Genomic DNA, 9,435 nt, shown 5'->3' on the forward strand with positions numbered 1-9,435 from the left:
GTTCGGTTCACCCCATGGACTCAGAAATTGTGCTGCCAGTGGGAGAGGCCATGGTGAGCCCAGAATAAATGCCCAGGAAAAGGAGGGGAGCATAGCAGCTGCGTCAGCAGTGCTGCTGAAACGTGAGCCTTGGCCTCCTGTTACAAACGCACGTCAGCCTCTCCATTCAGTAGCTGTATTCCAGTTACCCTGAATAGACAGCCTTGTAATAAGTATACGCTCTCGGTATGAAAAGCGTACAAGAACACTATGTACGCTCGCTGCAGCATTTTCAGCCTTTGCTTAAGGATCATTTTCTGGCTAGAGACTACGACTCTCACGAGCTATCTAAAGAAAAAAGAGAAAAATCAAGTACCTTATTCTCATATATGTATTTGTCATAAACTGAACAATCTTGAAATAAAATTAAGCAAACCCTGATCTTATGGCCAGACTTAAACAAAAAATGCCGTTTTAGAACTACTTTAGATATAGGTAGGCAGCATCTACATGAATCAGAGAACAATTTTGTTTTCTAGATGTACATGAAAACACACAAAATGCTATGCCTGCAGCTGTCTTAATGTACATCAAACCTCACAAAGTGCATTCTGCTGAGGTATTTGTGTTCAAACCTACACTTGACAAAGCTGATAGTTGTGAGACCACAGTAGTATATCGAATCCAAGTGTCAGGATGTTAAAAGACAAGAAAGGTTCTCAGCTGTGAGAAAAGAGAAGTCAAGTTACTAGGATATACTAAATATGTTGTAGTTATCCCACAAATAGGTGTATCTAATTTGTGATTGAAAAATGGCACAAAAAGCATCAGAGCTGCTCTGCACAGAATAAGTTCAAGTCATCTCAGAGCAGTATCTGAAGCACAGCATAAACACCACTGTACTAATCTCAAAGCCAGGTTGAGGTTATCTAATACAAGTGAGTTTTAAACCACAGTAAAATCCTATCACAGAAGTTTTTTTGTTTTGTTTTGCCACTGAAGATACCACCTACTGCCCTAGTGTCACAAAGTCTTCATCTGAAAAACACGCCACTTCAAAAAACTTTTTTGAAATGATTGCTTAAACAAACCTTACAGATAAAATTCTTCTAACAGAATGTCTTCTAAAGTCTGCAGCAAGGCTGACCATCCAAGCAGCAGCATACTGGATAGAAAAGAACTTTGTGGAAAGAATCACGTAGAGAAAGAAAAAAAATACTGAAAAGCACTAGAACCTTTCAGCAGTTTAAACATTATTCAACTTTTGCTCTTGCCTTTAATCTTCCTTCTCTTTTTTGCCCTGGAACAACACAAATGACTTCGGGGGATGCAGACAGCCATTAAGAATGGCTGACTTGTAGGTGATCCTGGTTACTTAGATGCATATGGATTCCTTGGTGATTTATGACACAAACAGGGAACCTATTGTCTATTTCATTCTGTAGAGCCTCAACAAGAAAGTAGGCATAAATATCTAATCGACATAGAAAAGGTAAGGCCTGATACTGATACACATGTTAAGCTGGACCTGTCAAAAGGCATTTTAAGAAAAATGCAGCCATCAACCACTGCAGAAGAGGGTCTCCATTCTGGTTTAGTTCCAGGCCCTGACCTTATCCCATCACTTAAGCTGCCGAGGTTCCTCCTACTGGAAAATTTCATAGATATCTTAAGGATGCTTTACCACTGAGGATGGAGAGAAAGAACAGGAAAACACACTAACTTCAGAAAGGTACAATATCCTATCTTGAAAAACAATGTCTTCTATGATCATTAGCTTTAATATGTCCAAAAAACTTTTCCCCAAAAGATGCATATCCAAATTTTCACTTAACACATTAAAAGGCAAAGAAACGTAACTTAAAATCAAGCATCAATTTTTAAGTAGCATCCTATCTCCATACTAGATACCCTGATTTTTCTATGCCTGTACTGCATGCTCAGAGCACATTCACCGAAGCTTTCTCATTAATGTAAGTATGACCTGATTGCAAACACCAAACATAATGGCAATAATAAGAAAGAGGACTTTTGTAGTATGTGGCCACACACAGTATTTGTGGTTATCTCACTTCAGTGCATATCCTCCTACAGACCAAGAAAATAAGGTCTTTCTGGCACATCATGCTTTATGTGCACATATTTTTATTTAGCACAAAGCTAATAAAATAATAAATTGCCTGTAATTATATAATACATGTGTCCAAATAAATATTAAACATCCCCATACTGTCAGGTCACGTACCTTAAAAAAGGCAAGTCAATGCTTTGACTACTACAATAACAAATGAAAGAATACACAGAAAAGGGAGAACAGTAACAGAAGTCTTACATTCTGGATCCTAAAATCTATTAAACAACATTTCAAAACGCTATAAATTATTTGGTGATTTTCAGTACTTCACTAGCCAAGGCCCTGAGTAGCCTGATCCAAACTTGAAGTCAGCCCCGTGCTGAGCAGAAGGTTGGATGAGATGATCTTTCATCATGAGGTCCTTTTCAACCCACGTTCATTCATGACATAAAATCAGAGTGGGAATGTGTTTGTAGACGCATATGTATGCACAAACTCCTGCCCTCTTTCCCTCTAGATATCCCAGCCAGTCTGTGGATAGAGCTGCACCAAACACCGCATGTAAAGCAAGATTATAAATATCCCTGAGTGGTAGACTTATCTTAAAAAGACATCAATTTTACATTTATATACACAAGAACTACAGAAAGAAGTATTGCGTTATGACCTAAATGAGGTGGCAAAGATCTAAGACTTCTCTATCTTAGAAGTACCCCATTTATCTGTCAAACCCTTGGCTTCATGAAAACACAGTCCTTACTACCCAGACACTGACTCCGAGAGTGGTGAGGAACCTCTCCGGAATTATAAAGGGATGAAACAGTAATTGCTCCTGCTGAGACATCAGAAAAGAGAGGAAACAGGCTTGTCCTGAGCCAGGTAACCACTCAAACCACAAAAAGACATTCAGGTTCACCATTCCTCTCTAACCCACCTTTCATTTACACATCTTAAACTGAAACTCCACTACTCCTACCTTCGTAATTCCTCCTTTGATGCCTCTCCCCTCCTGCCATCCACTGACCAGTATTTTCAGCAGTGACTCATGAGAACGTACTTAACATCGCACACTGCTGAAACTCTTCTGGGTTGATATAGAAACCCAGAAAACGTCACTGGTAACAGGCACAGGACTTGAGACTTTCTTGAAAAAGTAAAATATCACACTTGGGATAGTATTTCTTACTATTAAATCTTTCTTACAGAAAGGTAATCTTGTGTATTATAAAAGTTACACTTGGAATTTACTCCTATTTTACCACAGGAAAAAAAAAGGCTTAGAGAGAGAGAAACAACTTGCATAAAATTATATACTGAGCCTAAAGAACTCAGAATACCAGATTCCTGCATTCCTGCTATATTCTTAAATAATATGGTGGAGGGTTCTTCTTCATCCTGAACATGGGGCTGTGCGATCAAGCTTATAAACGGGCATTTAGAATAAGAAAAGGATCATAGAATCCTTCAGGTTGGAAAACACCTCCAAGATCATCTAGCCCAATCTGTAACCTAGCCCTTAAGTCCACCACTAAACCATGCTACGAAGTTCTACATCTGCACGTTTCTTGAAGACCTCCAGGGATGGTGACTCAACCACTGCCCTAGGCAGCCTGTTCCAATGCAGTGCAACCCTTCCAGTAACGAAATTTCTCCTCGTATCCAACCTAAACCTCCCCTGGCACAACTTGAGGCCATTTCCCCTCGTCTTATCACCTGGTGCCTGGGAAAAGAACCTGATCCCCACCTCAATACAAGCTCCTTTAAGGTCACTGTAAAGCACAGTAAGGTCTCCCCTGAGCATTCTTTTCTCCAAGCTAACCAACCCCAGCTCCCTCAGCTGCTCCTCATAAGACTTGTTCTCTAAAAAAGAGGTGCAGAATTAAACAGCCACTCTAAATGGTAATAAAAAAGGGTATTGAAATGCAATTATTTTCTACAGTAACCTACACCAGTCTGTCGCCTCAGCTCTACCTCTCTCTCTCGTGTCTGCAGCTACCTACAAAACTGCTTATTTTACATTTGAAAAAGAGCCACAAGAGCTGTTTTAAATAAGCTTGTCTCAAATTTTGTAGTTAAATACTACAAAATTAAGTTGTAATATAGAACAGATCACCTTTCCTGAAAAAAAAATACACACATGAAGCTTTTGTTTGATATTGTTATTCAGCTAAAAGCACTATAATCACTGTTGCAATTTAAGACAATTAAGAAATTTAACTCTGCAATTTGAAAAAGTTTGCCTTGTCAAGGCAAAATAATGCGATATGAGGTTAGCATTATGAAAACTGGTATATTGTCAGTTAAGTTTTTTGGCTAATGGCTGAAATTTGTGTTCCAACATAATCCTGTCCTTATCTGGATGTAAGTTTCCTAGATTTCCTCAGCTTATGTACTTGATCACATTTCAAAGATTTAATAGAGCCACAGTCCTAAGGAAAACAAATAGGACAGCAAAGCCACATTATAAACAAAGAACAAAAACCCCTTGTGTTTTACAGCCTTTGTTTGCCTTTCATTCTAAACCCATATAGCAAATTTCCTTATTTTCACAGTACTTCGTTTAGAAATCTATACTCAATACTGCTAAAAACCCCAACTATTTTGCTTAGAGTAATTCTACATGTATATCCTTAACCCATAATTGGAACAACAGTGTAAACAGTATTTATAGATTTAATTTTTACATTTAAGCACATTCTAGTTCACCAATTGCCACAGACCCACAGATGCAGAAAAACTGACTGTGCTGTTTTATGGTTGACAAAAGGCTAGCCACTGTTCATCCTGTTCTCAGCAGATGCACACATCTGTGTCAGAATCATTACAATTCAACTATTCTGCAAAATTTACTGGACAATACAAATGATAATATTCTGTTCTAGACAAGACATATTTAAACATGTTGATATAATAACCCCAAATATATCATGCATATTAAAACATTACAAAAGGAAATGTTAAGTCTGTTTTTCTCTTGACTTTTCTTCAGCCTGAATTGCTAGTTCAATATAATGTTTTTGGGGAAAACACAGTAGTAGTAGCTGAATCATACCAGATTCAAGAATTATCTATCAGAATAACCATTCTACAAGGATTTTAAATAGTGAACACACCTGAAAACATAACGCATTTGCAGCATTAGTTTACTTCCACGAGAACGTCATTAAATAGTACTTTGACTGTTCATTTATAAAGGCACAAGAACTAGGCTAACAGGCTGTCAAACAGTGCTCAAATGCCACAGAAGGACAGAGCTCCTTACTGCAACTAGCTCTTGCAGTAGCATATTCTTCTGTTGATCTTGTCGACTTTGGAGGTAAACATAACCGATTCTACTGAAGGCTGAATCCTCTTCCCTTTTCACTGACACTGACAATACAAAATCTGCGAGTGCTGAAAGTCACGTAACTGACAACTAGTATCACCAGTCATGCTATTTTCCACGGGCCAAACTGAGTCACTTACACAAGTGACAGCTTGGTAGTCAAAACATTGAACGGCACAGAGCAAAGAGAACACAAAGGCATGGGAAACGGCATTTTCATTTTAAGAAAGCCTTTTTTTTTTTTTTTATAAATAAACTGGAGAAGATCATTTGTTGAAACTATCTTTCCAACATTTGACAAGAGATATAAGCTAACACAACTTTTATATTTCAAATGCAACAGAAGAATATTTAAGAGCAGAAGTTTCTTACTGCAGGTAAAGTAGCTCATTAAAAATACAGAATATTGAATATAAAGACCTAATTGGGGGAATTACTCCATAGAGAGAGGCTGTTCTGCTGCAAGTCAATGGGAAATCCCAGCTGGCTTGAGTAGTGTAAGACTGAGACCTGAACGCTTATGAAAACGTGTGGTTTAAAGAAAAAAAATCTGAAGATTGGGAGTTTTTGGCCTTTTGACAAACATATATTGAATACAATCGCAGTAATCTCTCAGTTAAAAACTTTCCAGGATTATTCATATCTAGTAGCTACAAAACAAATTCAGAACTGCAAACACTACTCTATTGAACTTCAATTACTAAAAGTACTCCATATTTAACTATCTTTTTTAGAGAAAATAATTAAAATGCACCATATCAGAGGCATAGTAAATAACATTACATATCAGCTTTCACAGTGTCAAAAGCCAAAGCAAGAGATCAACTTATTCAGTAATGAAATATACTTAAATAAACAACATGGTATCTGATCTTGATTACTTATTTTTTAGAGGGAAATAACACACTATATAGTCCATTACTTTAACCATCAATATTAAGTGCATAAAAATAGCCTCTAAGAATGCCTTCCATTGTGTGGAATATTTTAAATTTGCTCCCTAGCAAAAAGCATTCAAAGAAATACATCAAGAAATAAAGATGCTTGGTGCTGCAACTGCTACTAGAAAGTTGTTTCTACTTTAACCCTTTGAGTTTTAAATAAAATGTGTGGAACATTTTCATTAATACAAACTACAGAAATTAAATAAAATTCTGAATAAGCTTGAGATGTACCTATTAGCATTATTGTTTTTTTCTTGTTGCCATTTCAGAAAACCATGTACAGACTCTCACAGTGAAATAAATACACTCCACACGCTTTATTAGTGTTAAGGTAACACAATAAAACTTCAGTTATTTAAGTTTAATTTGCTGTTCAAGAAGTAACATGGGATTTCATATTAGAATTTACAGTGATTCTTTATAGTTCACAATACCCTCACAGCAAAATCAAAAAGGATCAGAAACTGCCCTGGTATTGTCATTCAAGTGCTTGATTTTCTTCTTACTGGTTACCCTGAAAAGTAACACAATGATTATAATTATTATGTGACATTCAAGTATCTAAATACAAAGTATGCTTGCATTATTTCAAGAAATATGACTAATACATTCCCCTAATACTTTTGCCTAACTTTGAAATGATGGAAAATTACAAACAATCCATTTGTGCTTCTGTACTTGCAATATATAAAATAAAAGATGCTGGTCTGATTATATGATTTATACACATGACTTGATTAGAGCAAAATACAGATCAACATTTAGCATTACAATAGTCAACTACTTAATTAAGTGTACCGTGTCTTAGACTAATCACTCAATGTTCTATAAGGAAAAGCACTGTTATACATTCACTTTCAAGTTAGAGAAATAATCACTGATTGTGGTTTGTCTTTTTTGTTTGCTTTTTTTTGGTGTAATTAAAAACAAACTGTGAACACTGAAGACCAAAACCAATACACGTAGAGTCTTTTAGTTCAATCAAGAATTGTTGTGTCATACTTCAGTCGCATTTAGAGGGTCTAAATGTAGACTAGTCAGAACAATTTTGGAAAAAAAAAAGGATTCAAATTCAATTTGTTGGTAGAACACAGGAAGCTCTCCTGGTTAAGCAGGTTATTTTATTAATTTATTTTAAAATGTAATTTAAAAGGTTTACTTTCCTGCTTGCTGAGAAACTCCACTCTATTTTCCATCACTCAGCTGTTCATACTGTTGTCATGGCAAGCCTTCAGCATTAACAGTCTGCTGGACGTTTCCTCAAGATTGCTTATTTTGTTTTCAAGCTAGGTAATTGTAATTTACAATTGCCTTGTCTGGACAGCAGCCATACAACTTTTCAGACAACAGATTACTTAAGAGAACTTTTGCAATACAGACTCTCTTGCTTGTGAGAAAAGCTACGTAACAAAAATCATTACAAAAAGGAGCTGCCACTACCATTTCAGGGAAGACAGGAACTGGAGCTGAAGTCTACTTCAAAGAAGGGGCTTCCCAACTAATCATTTACTAATGACTGACACCAACCCACTGTACAGGTTTCAGTCTTCCTCATCCAACTGCTGTGGCACTTTTGAGTATTTTCTATCTGCATTCTTTGTATATATTGTTCTTGGTTTATTTCTTAATGAATCAAGGTAAAAGATACATTGAACAATCAAATTCCAGGAAAGCCAGCTCTATCAAGACAATGTCTCAGTAACAGAAGTCCAGCCAAAGGAGTTTTACTACTGAAATACTTGAGTGCCAGAGATTTTAAAATAATCCCAAATCCCCTACAGTTCCTTTAAAACAAAGGAAACCCCCCTACTCAACTACTTTAATTCAACCTTCAATCTTTACTTTCAATCTTTACAGTAAGTGACAAATATTAAAGAAAAAAAACAATAAATAGTTCGCTATGTATTTCAACAGTTTTGCACTTTTTACATGAAAACCAGAAAAACAATTTGAATCTAGCTTGGTCAGTATTCTAAATTTTAAAGGTTAGGTGAAATTAAGTAATAGAAGAAGCATTATAGAAGAACTGAATGTATTCAGGAACCTAACTGGACATGGTTCAGTAATACTTCCCTTTGGCTACGCCCTGCCAATAATGCTTTAAAGCAATTTCCGTGCGTTCTTTTCTTCCTGTGTTATTTCAACATTCCAACTCTTCACAATAGCCAGAACTCAAAATACAATACCAGTTTACCTGGCAAGAATCTTGAAATCCCAGAGTCTCCACTACTTGACTCCCTCACTGTTTATCCAACAACTTACTTCTCTCCAGCGAGAGCAACCTCTGAAAGCTAACACCAGTGGGCAAGACTCCAAAAACAAGACAAACCAAATATTAAAGCCACTGAAGAAACAGGTGAATTTAAGTGTTCTTCCTCTCCATTGTATTTGCTATTTCCAGTTCCTCAACAGTTAGTGTTTAGCCAACCTAGTTGACTAGATGAAAGGCCTAAAATACAACAGCCGCTTTATGATTATGATTGTTAATGCACAGTTTGTTAAGAAAGGACCTTCAACAAGACCTTGCTGCAGAAACTATACTTCAAATTGTTCTTTTCCTGGCTGTACAAAATGAAAAGACCTACTCCATCACCCTCAAAACAGTAACAGCAACAGCTGTTGACACCCAAATGCCTGGAAAGCAGGAGCTACCTGTCTTCATCTCCACCCTTCAACAGGGAGTGTAGGTTTCTTGGATTTTTTATTTTTTTTAATCCATCAACATAGCCATTGCTCCTTTCAGAAGGTAAACCAGTATTTTCTAAAATAGCTAAGAATCTTCCACAACCTTCTAAAAAACACTGAGTTAATATTGAGTTCAGTTTTACTTTTAAGACCTAAGCTCAGCTACCAACATGACTTTAGGCAGATCACTTAACCACTGTATGAATTTCCCACTGCTAATAAGAATCCTCCAGTAACATTATCACTCTACCTCATCAGTATACTGTGAATGAAAAGCAAAAGCATTACTGAGGATGTGGTGTTCAGAGACTGAAACACAGAGGAATTCTTATCCTCACTGACAAGCTATAAAACTACTCCTTGTGGGTGAATGTTCCACAGAACAACACAGTATGCACTAAGATATTTGCCCTATAAAATACTACTTC

Source organism: Cygnus atratus, chromosome 18 (assembly GCF_013377495.2).
Source record: "Cygnus atratus isolate AKBS03 ecotype Queensland, Australia chromosome 18, CAtr_DNAZoo_HiC_assembly, whole genome shotgun sequence".
Classification (NCBI taxonomy): domain Eukaryota; kingdom Metazoa; phylum Chordata; class Aves; order Anseriformes; family Anatidae; genus Cygnus; species Cygnus atratus.